Here is a 13,480-nt window from a genome sequence, read left to right as displayed (position 1 = left end):
AGAGATGCTTTTTAGGAATCAAGAAATTCTCTCTTCATTCAAATATTCAAGTTCTCCTATGAGAACTGGCATATGCTATTTTTTTTCTATCTTTACATTTTTCACACTTTTGAATTTAATTTACATTAATAACATTTTTCCCATCATTTTCTTAAATATAGAAAATCAATAAAACAATAAAACAAGCCCTATTGTATAACATTTGCATATTTCTGAAGTATAAACACTCACAGGGAAATTTTACCATTTGAAAAACACTCACTATGAAATTTTTTCCGCTAGTAAAAATTGTCAACCAGTCTGAAATTTATGATATGAGACAGTTACTTGGTGACACTGGAATTTGAAATGATTTTAGATTTAGAATTTTAGATATCTAGTATGTGTCAGAAGTAAGACTTAGACAGAGTCCTCCAGAATCCAGCATTAGTTCTCCCTTCCAGCATTAGTTCTCCCTTCAGTATCTCCTACTGCCTTTTGTGTCATATCTTAGTGGGAATTAATTAACATTTTACTTAAAAAAAAAAAAAAGACCCATGTAGGCTGATTGTACTAGGTTCTTTGGAAGATGTAAATGATACTTTAAAAGTGTGGGTTGGGGAGTTTAAAAAGTGGGGAGGGGACCACCAAAGAGATTTCTTCCTTCACAATTTTGTGTATAATTATTGTCTGAGCTTATCCTATGACTGACTTTCTCTTAAACACTTGACTAAGCATCTTAAGAACAATGATCAGCCCTAAGTAAATTGAATTTTCAATAAATCTAGTACAGTGTTTTGTACATAGTAGGTATTTGTTGAATGAATGCAAAGATATATAAACTCTTGTAGTACTTATATGAAATTGTGAAAAGTTAGCTCTCAAAATATAATCTGGAATTGCCACGTTTGGAGGATGATTTTGATATCAAATCTTCTAAAAGAAGTATTTTCTTACTTGCATAGTTTAGCTTTATTTAAAGCCTTATAACTACGGTATCTTTTTGTCTTTTCAAATTTTGACTCAGACAGAAGAGTGCAAAATTTCTATTAGAAGAATAAATGCCTTGGAAAATGGGAATCCATTTTGATTTTTGTTCTGTATCTTTTCTATTCTTGACTCACTAAATCTATCTTTAACATCTATTATAAATGATAAGAGTGTGACTATTGAGAATATTGGAGAAAATGAGATACAATACAGAACGTATTAAATGATTTTTTGTGGGACTCTGGGCAGAAATTGTAAAAACGAATTATGGACTATGAGAGATTCCTACTATCAAGAGACAATTCATAAAAAACCAAAACGGAAAACAACAACAAAAAACCCAACTGCTTACAATGGCACATATCTGAAGAAGAAAGCTGGAGAGTAATTAAAGTTAATTGATATGTTATTGTTCTCAGTGTTGTAACATAAAAAATATTGAGCAAAATGTGAGCTTTAAATTGCCAAGTGGGTCTTGTCTATAACAAAACAACCTGAGACAGAGATCTATTTTGACAGGAGGTGGGAAAAAGGTGAATTTTTCTTGCCCTTGGGCTAAATGCATGGCATGCTGACCCTGTGGTAAGATAACATGAAAGCAATCAATTTATTGATAGGTACATTGGAGGGTACAGGGGATATTTTAAATGGAGGATGCTATCTAAGAAAGAAGTGCTGGGATGGAACACAATAGATTTTCTTTTTCTTGGTGCCTGGGAAAAGAAGAGATCTTTATCTTTTTTAGTAATATTACTACTTGCTTCACAGGATTACTGTGAAGAAAGGGTTTCATAAACTGTAAAATGCTACATAATTTGTACCTAATATTAAAGATAATAATGATAATATTAATAATTTTTATCCCAAATCCTTTTCAGGGATTATACTTTAAAAGTATAATGCTATTTTTATAATTTTTCTTTTCCTCAAGTGACTCAAGGTTTTTGTATTCCAGAGATAACTGACTGTTTATTTGTGGCATGTGCATATTTCATAAGGTAAAGAAAGAAAGAGCAATCCCTTAAAATTATAACTAGTTTAGCATTAGAGGCATTGACATACCTTATAATGGGGGCTTGTTTTCAACTGGATGGACCAATTAACTCAGAACCTCATTTTGTATTCATTATCTATTAGCACAGCGCTTTGTGTTGAAGAACACTCCCATAAGTTTATTATTTTCCCATAGATAATAAAATCCTCTCATTCAAAAATCAGAAATACTTATAACAGATTTAACTTTTAAATAAGGAAAGAGAAATTCATAGATTCTTGTGGATAGCATGGGATCATGAGAACTTTAAAGCTTATAGTCCAGCATTTTGTTTTACAGATTAGATAACTGAAGCAAAAATAATTTATATGATTTTCCTAAAATCCTATAGAAAGGTAATATCAAAGCCATGATCTGAAATGAGGTCCTCTGATGCAAAGCCACTGGTTTTACTACTGTTTATACCATGTTGCCTCTCTCTCGACTGTCTTACCTTGCAGATTACAAGCACGTAAAAAAGAAAAGCTAAAATCTATAGCATGATTTATTTAAGATTTACAATATGTTATTTGTTTTGATTCTTATATTTGATTCTTGTTCTCTGGGCTATAGATACAGGAGATTTTGTTATCAAACTCATTTTACCAAGGAGACAAGGCAGCCAAAATAAGTTTCAGGGACATGAGCAGGGCATTATTTGACCCCAGGTCATGTTTATATCCCAGTTCAGAATTATTTCTAATTAAGTCTTTAATTTCTTTTTTTTTTCCTTTGTCCCCCTTAAATTTTCTTGAGAAAAAATCTATTATATTCCATCTCAGTAACTTCTCATATTTCTTTCCTCTATCAAGAGCTCAAAAGTCGTCATCAGACCCAGTCTCATAACAACTAAGAAATAGAGGTATTAGAATATTCTTTGAAGAGAAGATTTCAACAAGAGATCATGATAAATCCCTGTGGTATCTTGGAAACATCACCCCATTTAGAATTAAAGCCCTCCATTCAGATTCCTTGGGTGAGATGTTAAATGATTTGTCCAAACATTATACATGTAGTTTATATCAGCCATAGGACTTGAACCCTAATCTTTCTGACTCAGGGTATCTCTATACATATTATGTGATAGGGACTCTAATTTCTGAGAAACATAATAAAACTTAACAGTTCCAAAAATATGGACAAATAATTGAAATAAAGATTCCTTCCAGCTCACATACATTGAACACACACACACACATACGTACGCATACACACGTTATAACTAAGGTTCTTGGTTAATTAATGCTCTAGCAAGAAACCTTATTTAGAGAAATGAATTTATTGGACCTGTGTCTGTAAAGACCAAACTTTCAGAAGTAAAATTCTTCCAATTAATTTTAGCTTTTGTTTTAGTTCTGGATTATAAATTCATTGCGTTTCAGATCTCAAAGGACCCTTTAAAATAGTCTTGGATAAGCTCTTGTCCTTGCTTACATTTACTGGATGATAAATTATAAAAAAACAAAAGTTTGGACAGCCCTCAGAAGGAATTCTTTTACCTTCATTTTCCTTCTTGGCAGCTAAGACACAAAGATAAAGTAAGGATTACTGGTTATTCAGAATGTATCTTTTCAATGTCCCTATTAGATCTCCATCTTGGGCACCTAAACATCTATACTGCAGAACAGCACAGTCAAACTACTTCTAGGCCATTGGTTTAGGATAGTATAGCTCCTCAAGGCAAATGTTTGCCAAATATAACCTGTGCCTAGAGAAGAGATAAATGTAGTAGTCTCCTAGGAAGAAACCAATGGACACTTTTGCTCAAGAACTAATGGCTATGAATTCCCTTTCTCCCATTTTTGTCTTTTTAAAAACAATCTAGTGGTCAGATTTTCTTGTCAACTGTTGCATAAGTTATTATTTTACCTATTAAAAACTGTTTTGTGGGTATACCTGAAACTAATATGAATGAAAGGGCACAGTTATTAATAAGCCAGCTGTATCTGCCTTCTAAGTAATGGTGATGGAAGCAATATTGGATAGATGTTTCATCTGTGTATAAGTCATAGATGTAGATAAATGGGTTAACTGCTATCCAGTTCTGTATTGCATGTGGGTGGATATAAAGGCTTTTCTCTGTCAGAATCCTGGGTTCTTGAGAGAAGGAGGCAGTTAAATGCAGGGTAGGTGAATGACAATCTAAGCAACTAGCTTGAAGCTCTATATTCTTGTACTTGGTTTACAAGAAATGACCCTACTGGTGGCAATCCATGTGTGTGGGAGGGAAGGGGGATGGGAAGGAAGGATGCCAAAATGACTGATGCATGACTAAATATCCCTGCCATACTGAGGGCTCATCAAGACTCTCCTCAGACTTACAGCTGCAACCACCCTTACAGAGTCTATCACAGCCTGTCTGCTTGAACTTATGCTCTGCCCACCCTCTCATTCCCAAAGAACTAGTCATTGCTGATTGCTGCTACATTTTCTCTTCCTTCTACTGCTGTTTCCAAAAATTTGTGAATATATAATATGAATTGAAAGATAAATTCACGCAGCTGATCTCTTGTTAACTAACAAGACAAAAATTATATGGACTATATTGTTAAAATTTATTAATACTTTTTTCAAAATTTCCATTTCCTCCATGTACCACCCAGGGACTTTCTGAACTGGAAAAAATGAAAAAAAAAAGTTTTAAGGGATGACCAAGATGAGGAATTGTGGAGAGTTTAATGGGTCATAGAGGAGCTCTATAATTAAGACTTACATTTGAACACTCACTCGTTATCTGACCATCAGTCAGTTTGAAGCACATATTTGCAATCCAAATATATAGACCATGATGAGATAGTGTTTATGCATATTTTGTGTGGTTTTGGAGATGGGGGTTTAAAAGGAAGAACTAGGGAATGGAGAACATGGCCCTTGTCATAAGGGAGAAAGAAAATAATCAGATTGAAGAAATAGAGGCATATAAAAAATTTAGATGATAAGGGTACAAATGACTACAAATTTTGGTCTCCTTTTGTTTGGTAAAATTCAGTATTCTATGATGTGGAGGAAGCATGGCTTTATGGATAAAGAGGTTTGCCTTTGAGCCAGGAATACCTGGCTTCAAATGCCAGGAGTTGAAATCCCACAAAAGTTGAGCAATTAGAACAGAACCCACTTCATTTTGTGATAAGTTCACTGCTAGAAAATAGAGGAACTCATAGCAGGTAGGTCTACTCTTGTCCTATTATAGTCAACATGAAGAAATGGTTGTGTGATATATACTACTTGTGTTACCTTGGCCAAGTCCCAAGCTCTTCCTGCCAAAGGCAGCTCTCAAAGATTTTAAGCTGCAAGGCTTAATGTTTGTAGCAGCTTTTTGTGGTAGCAAAAGCTGGAAAATGAGTAAATGCCCATCAATAGGGGAATGACTAAACAAGTTGTGGTACATGAAGTTAATGGAATATTATTCTATAAAAATGATGAACAAGCTGGTTTTAGAAAGGCCTGGAAAGATTTACATGAACTGATGCTGAGTGAAACAAGCAGAACCAGAAATACATTATATACAATAACAGCAAGAATGTGCAATAATCAACTATGAAAGATTTGGTTCTTCTCAGTGGCTCAGTGTTCCAAAGTAATCCCAATAGTCTTTGAACAGAAAATGCCAATTGCATTCAGAGAAAGAACTAAGGAGATTGAATGAAAATCAATATATGCTATGTTCACTTCTTTTTTTCTGTTTCTTTTTTTTTTTTTTATCTCTCCCATAGTTTTTCCCTGTTTGCTCTGATTTTTCTTGCCCAACATGATTCATAAAGCAATATGTATTAAAATAAATAAATTTAATAGAAAATCAAAACAAATTAAAAAATGCACTGACATAGGAAATTACAAGTACAGTCCCTATTCCTATGATAGAAAGTTATCCAAATATTTAAGTCAACTAAAGGACTAACAATTTTATTAGAAACATTTCACATTCATATTTATTAGCATTCATATTTCATAAAATAGAAGAAAACAGTATTATTCATATTTTATGAGAGAATACTAATAAGATAACAAAGTCGAGTAGGCAAAACATTTGCTTAGTAAAGAAGAAATCAAATCTTTTTGTTAGTAAGCCATGAGATATAGAAAAGTCCCTGGAAATTATCCCTTGAATTTCTTAAGAAAAATTCCTTTGTTTTCTTGATGACTGTAAGGACTACAGTATTTTGATGTGTGAGGGACATAGTTTCTTGGAAACTCTATCCTTCAAAAGCTTATGAAATCTTTAGCAGATTATAGTGCATTCCCAGTACCAATGACAGTTGAATAGGATTATATGTAGAACATCTATCTTGTGGGAGGTTGGCCAAGTAATTTTTTTTTCCAATAACAAGATATCTGGGGTGGAGAAAGAAATATGAGAAAGTAAGAGACAGAAAGCATGTGTGTATGTGTCTGTGAAAGAAAAAGATAGAGAGAGGGAGAGGGAGAGGGGGAGGAAGGGAGGGGATAAGAGAGACAGATTCAGAGATAAGAGACAGAGAATCAGAGAGACGGAGATAAATATTGAGAGTGAGACAGAGAAGGAAAGAGGGAGGGGAAAGGAGGAGGGGGCAGACAAAAAGACATACAGAAACAGAGAAACCATTATAACTTAAAAAAACTCATTAACAAGATCATATAAAGATTTTTAGAGTCATTATTTAAAGGATTTTGGAGCAGTTTGGGGGAGAGGTAGGGCAGCTTCCTGCTTTTATTTCACCATCTTGGCTCCACCTCTCATAAAGCTCTTCAAAAGTATTTTGAATTCCTAAGAATAGCTACTATGTTAATTGTTTTATGTGATAATTTTGCTAAATATATATTTTCTTCAGAAATAATTCATTTGCTTTCTAAATGAAATTATGGAACTACATCTAAGAAACAGTCATACTTACAAAGAGAATATTTTTAAAACAATTAGAGGACTGGCCTTAAGCATAGAAGGTGCTTTGTAAAGGGTGGTTGAATGAATATATGAAGGATTGTACTATATGCAATTTAGAAAAGTATGAATTTTTATTTAATTAAATGTCATGGAAGGACTTTTCCTGTTTCACTGAGATGATGTAAGGGTCAAGAAAACTAATTTATGAAAACGTGTTTTGATAAAGATAAAGTAACATTTGTATGAATGCAATCCACAAATTGTATATTATATATAAAATAGGTGTATTTTTGTGATGTGATGTGATGTATTTTTTATTGTTACCATTTTCACAGTTGTGATGTAGGATTTCAAATCTTTGAATAAATACTGAAGATTCTTACTAAAAGTTGAGTTGTTAATACAATAAGCACTTCATTTCATGATAATTTCATGGCTCAGAAAATGGAGGAAGCAAGTAGGGTTATTCTGGTCCTATTGTGGCTGACAGGAAGAAATGGTTGAGGGATTCCGAATGACAATTATCTTGGGAGACAGTGTTGGTGCCTTCTTTGAATCTGTAGTAAATGCAAATGGCCTCAGCATGTCAGTTGTACATCCTATATTTTGAAAGAGCAGATTTGAAAAGTTCAAAGATAAGATAAGTTGGATTTTTTTGGCCTAAGATCAAGGGAGATTTGAGTCAAGAGGCTTTCTTTCTTTGACCACTTATTAATTGGGGAATGACTTATATTCTTATGAATCTGATTTTTTTATTTTTAAATTTTTTTTAGAAATGAGATCTTTATCAGAAACACTGGCAAATTTTTTCCCCAGCTTTATACTTCCCTTCAAGAGGCTTTCAAGAAAAAAAAGTCTATTGATATTATCTTTGTTGATTAAAATTGTGAAGACAAACAAAACTTATCTCAAGAGACTAATATAGTCTCAGATTTTAAAAGAAGGTATACAAAAATGTGAACATAAAAGATTGGCAAAGTCCAATAAGAATATTATAAGAATGGATAGAAATGAGAACAAATGGAAGCATGTAAATGAATGCTGAGCATAATAAAAGAGGTGAGTTTTTTGTTTTTTTTTGTTTTGTTTAGTTTTGTTTTTGTTTTTGCTGAAGTAGAACCAAGAAAGGGATTAAGAAATAGCGCTTCTATTTAATGTGAACTGGAAGATGAAAGCAGATGATACAGATGTCAGAACAATCCAATTCGCATTTTGCTTTTCTTTTCTCTACTAAGAATTAAACTCAAAAGAATACAAAATGGTCAATATGAGAACCTGAAACATAAATAAGGAGATTAAACAAAAGACTCCTAGTCAACTGAAATGAGTGCAAATTACCTAGTCTCTTTGAATAACATTGCAGGAAAATACAAGAATATAGGGGCTATAATTACTAATCTGGTATGCATGACACTTAAAAATGGAGACAGATGAGAAAACTGTCACTGAAATGTAGGCAGGCAAATGTCCTGATTTTTTTTAAAAAAGGGAAAAAATAGGAAACCTAAACTATAGCTTGCCGATTTTCGCATTGAACTTAAATAAAATGTTATCATACATTATCACAGGGAAAGTTTGTGAGCACCATATTAAGCTAATATAGGTTTAGTAAGAATAAGTCATGTAAGACTAAGCTCCTTCCTTTATCTCTTTCTTTCTTTCTTTTTTTTTTTTTTTTGATTTGAATTGCTAGACAGTAATCAAAAGAAATGTTATGGATGTTATTTTCAGATATCTTTGGTGAAAAGATGAATACGTGAATAGGGAGAATAATATGTTTAATTGGGTTCGTGAATTTGAGAGATCACATCCAAAGATGATTTTTATTTCAGTGTCATCTTAGAGGGAAATTTGTATTGGAATATACCAGGCTATGTGTCCCCACTCTCTATTTCTATTTGAAAAAGAGATAAAATATTTGTAGATAATATGAACATAATAGTTGATAGAAGCTAAATATAAGCATATCTCAACAAGAACAATATCCTGAAAAGTACAAGATAAAACTTTAAAAGTTTAACAGGGAGTACTGATTTCATATTTAAAAAAATAGACAAATAAAAACTTTCTCAAATATAGAATGGGGAAGGGGAGGTTTCTACAAAATCATCCATTTGATAAAGATTTAGATATTCATGTAGTCTGATTACCAGTTTCCAGTAAAATACTGTAATGAGAGATAGCCTGGTTGAGCCTGGCTTTGACACCAGGAAGCCTTGATTCCTACATCCTGCTTCTGACATATATACATATATTCAGTGCCCTGGGCAACTCAGAGATTAGACATGGCTTATAGAAAGCACCAATCTACATCAGTAGAGGAATTTTCTTACCTGAGATTTTCCTCTACCGATTAAAACACAGTTTATAGTCTTAGGAGCTAATAAAATTGTGTTATATAAATTATGTAAATAATAACATTCATTTTAGTCATATCTCTATCTGATTTTGTAGATTATTATAAAACATAGCGATTCTGCTAGACAGGTAGTGAAAAGAACATGACTACTGTGGTTCAAAAAAATTAAGTGAGTTCCTTATAGTGAACTCAGACAATGAGCATTCTTAGTACCTGGGACTAGAGCCCGGGTTTCATGGCTCCAGATTTATTGTTTTTTTTTTTTTTTTTTTCTAATATAGCACATTTCCTGTATTAAAGGAAAAAAAAATCAGTATTTCAAGCATTTGGGTTTACTATCTTCTTAATGATCAGCTCTGAAAATCCTTCAACAACAACCAAACAAAACCAATAGAGAAATCAAGCATATTCACATGTCTTAACATTATTTTAGAATAATTTTGAGAAATGTATTATAGCAACTGTTATTAGCTGTAAACTCTACTGTGGTGAGGAAGAAGTTAAATAAGCTCAGATCTCTTTTTCACATGTTAACCAAAGGATCATTTCGATCTCTATTCTGTTTCTAATTAGGTGTTAATGACCTCAGAGTTGTGTGAGTTTACCATGTTCTATATCTCATTTGATTTCCCCCTAGGGCTAAAACAATATCAAGAGGACTGAAATGAAAAAAATACATCTCTATGATCCCAATGGTTATTGGATCAGAGATATATAAATACACAGATGTCCACAGGGAAAGATTATTATTAGCATTAGTACTATAACCTATGCTAACAAAGGCATGGAGGTAATTATAGTACTTTAGTCTATCGGGGAGGGGAATCCTCAGATAGTCAGAAAACATGAATGAAGGTATGGCATTTCAGAGGCTAGTTGTTCAGGAGCTAATCAGTGTACTAGAAAGAAGAAAAAATAGCAGAAAAACAGTCTCCAGTGACTTGAGATTAAGACAATAACAACAATTATAGAACTACAAATGCAAAGTAAAGGAGCCATACTTTTTTTAAAAAAATAAATAATTATCATTTTCCAAAATGAGAAATTGAATCTATTAAGCAACAGGCAAACATATCCAAAAAGAAGGAGCTGAACTGCAACGTGTTCAACAGCTGGAGAGATTTAAAGGATTTAAAGGGAGACTAAATATTCACATTTTTCATCTGATTCATTAATTATATAACAATTAAAGGTAGATATGTCACTGTTCTGTGAATCCCAGCTCCCTTTCTGAAAGAGGAGCGGGAGAAAAATATGCATTCTTTAGTAATCCTTGGAGCAACATATTATTTATTTGCTTTTTAAAGTTGGTCCTCATTATAGCCATATAATTGGCAATGCATCACACTAACAACTCATTCAGTTATTTTTTTTTTTTAAAGTTTTTCTGAGGACTGCTGGCAAGGTAAGAAGAAATTAAAAAAGGACTAAACTATAAAAATTCCAATTGTGGTAAAACAAGATAGTCACGAAAAACTGATGAATCTATAAAATCTGAACACAAAGAGAAATATGTCTTAAAGTAAAGTGACCAGGATACACCATTTAGAAAAGGGAAGGGGGAGGAAAGCTTGACAATGTGCCATTATGGCATATTGACTGAAAGGGTACCGTCACCATGATTAAAATGAAGCAATTCATTTTGAACTAACTCTAGTTGACTCGCCTAATGTGCCTGAGGATTGTCTGTGGCAAGCCCAGAGGAAATGTTTTGTGCATCAGTTAGCAATAAAGCTTGGAAATCATTATTCTTTCAAAGATGAACATAGATAACAGAAGCTACCAGTAATGTTTTAGCTTTCACATCGCACATTTAGCCTCCAGTAGTCCAGCCTGCTGCTTAGACAAGGGCTCCTCCACGGTTGATTGTTATAGGCATGCTAATTTGGATCACATAAAACCTTCCCCTGTGATAGACGCTCACTCCATCAGTTCCAGAATTAGGGAAATTAAAGTGACTAAAAGCTGTTGTTTATAAAGTATCCAAATTATAACTAATAGTCATAAAAGTAATTCATCAGCTCATAAAAGTTCATAAATCTAGCCAAGACCATTGTTGTGAATCAAACTTAAGACCAAGTAAGCTTTTTGTTCTTTCAAGTAGCCTGGCCACATGGTGCATGTATTACATTTTTTTGTTTTGTTTAGTTTCATGGAAAGACCAAACAATCTGTTAGGAGCAGATGTTTTGTAATCCTTTGGTGGGAGAACAGTGGTGGGATTAGGAAGCCCTTGTGATTCTTGTACTTCTTGCTCTGCACTGATAAACACACAACTTCCATTACAAGACTATTCATTGATGTCTGCCTATCTGACTACCCATACTGTTGAGAGCTACAGACTACTCACTCGGCTTCCTTTTCCAGGGAAGTAACTGCAGGATTTATGAGGGAATTTTGCTAGCTCTTTTTATAGGTTAGTCAGTGTCACAGCACTCATTGGTCCCATCTCAGATGCAGATTCAAATTGTTATTCTCAGTTCGAATAAACACCTGCCTTCCTTCTTAAAGTTTTCATGCTACTATATAAAAAACAGCTCACTAAGGTACATAAAACCAGGTTAGAAAGCTTAACAGGACTATATTAGATTGACAAAACTCAGGATTAAAATTCAGTTGTGCATGCAAAAAAATGTAATAAATGAATGAAAATGTGCATTATGGGTCATTTAGCATTTAATGACACTTTGGTGCTATGGAATCCAAAAAGCAACAGTCTCCTTATGGACACCTTGCAAATGAAATAACATTAAATTTCAAGGAATCTAATGACATACAACCAGCATGGAATAAAAACTATGCCCACAGATTTATGACATGCAAACATACTGGGTTTGTAGAGACAACTTATCAGTCAAAGATAGCACTCCATTCAGAGCTGTTGCAACATTAATGTTGTAGCTCGTCTCCATTTTTCAGCTAAATAGAGGTTTTCTTTTTCACATCACATAAAGTCTTCAACCAGCTCAAGCCTTCTAATAAATTGCAAACTCCGTAACAATATATCTTCTATTATGCCGCTTGTTACTTTACTAAGACAGGAAATTAAAGCAATAAAACACTTTCAAAATGATAGGGTACACTCAGGCAGTCATTTTTCTTATGTTTCAGTATTATTCTTCAAAAGACCTTTTATGATACTAATATTAAATTCTTTGAAGTCTGAAGAATCTGTTGAAAGTGTTGAATTTCAAAGATATAAAGCTCAAATATTGCATCTACTCATGCATTTATTAAAACTGAATATGTGGGACAAAATTTTGAAACACAAAATACAATACAGTTAAATAATATATGACCTGATACATTTCAAATCCACATTAGAGAGTCCATTGTGTGGAAATTTGATTTAATGCTCAGGAAAATCTATTTTGCTTTGTCTCACCTTACGGGGCCAAATGCACAACAGATGTGGCCATTCGCATAAAAGGTTAGTAACTGCAAAACGTAGCACCAAGAACCAGACAAATACTATAATGGTCACTTATGCAGCATGTTCACATAAAGGAAATTGAATCAGGCTTATGAGGCTGTGCATTCTTTATTAACCTCCTAGAGGAAGGTCAGACAACTGTTCTTTTAATGGTAAGAACACGATCAGAGAAGAGCTAAGAGAAATGCAAGAAATGCAGTGTCTTCCAGACAGCATATTAGGGAGTTGTATTAAAAAGCTTACGGAGTGACTAATATGAAGAGGAGGGTGGGGAGAGGGAGAGAAGTGTCTTATTTTCTTTTTAGCAATAAGCATTTTTTATCTAGCCTCCTGGAGGGGAAAGCAAGTTACAAGAACAGTGAAAGTGTGAAGTTAATAGAAACGGAAGCTCCTGAATTCTGGACTAGTTTCTTCCCTCCTTTTCCTACCCTCTCGCCTCTCTGACTACACAGAAATGTCTCCTCAATTTTTTTGAGTTAAAAATATACCCACTAAAATAATTATAGTAACTATCTTTGAATAGAGAATGTCTTAAATATTTTCCTTCTACATTTTTAAAAACATAAACCAAACAAAATAATGAGATTGTAGGATGGCTATCCTTCGTTCTCTTGAGCACCTCACTCCCTCTTCCCAAGAAAGAAAATATTAGCGTCTGAAAAGTTATTTGACCAATGAAGGAATATTTCTTTCTGTTCCTCTTTCACTCTTTCATCATTTTAAACAACTCCTATTAGCAGGAATGAATATTCAAATTAAATGGTACCAGCTTTTTGATATGCTGCTAAATGCTTTGAGATTATCAAACTGATGCCCCATCTCTTTC

This window comes from Antechinus flavipes, chromosome 6 (genome assembly GCF_016432865.1).
Source record: "Antechinus flavipes isolate AdamAnt ecotype Samford, QLD, Australia chromosome 6, AdamAnt_v2, whole genome shotgun sequence".
NCBI classification, from domain to species: Eukaryota; Metazoa; Chordata; class Mammalia; order Dasyuromorphia; family Dasyuridae; genus Antechinus; species Antechinus flavipes.
The sequence above is the reverse complement of the archived record's forward strand: the minus strand, read 5'-3'. Positions refer to the sequence as shown.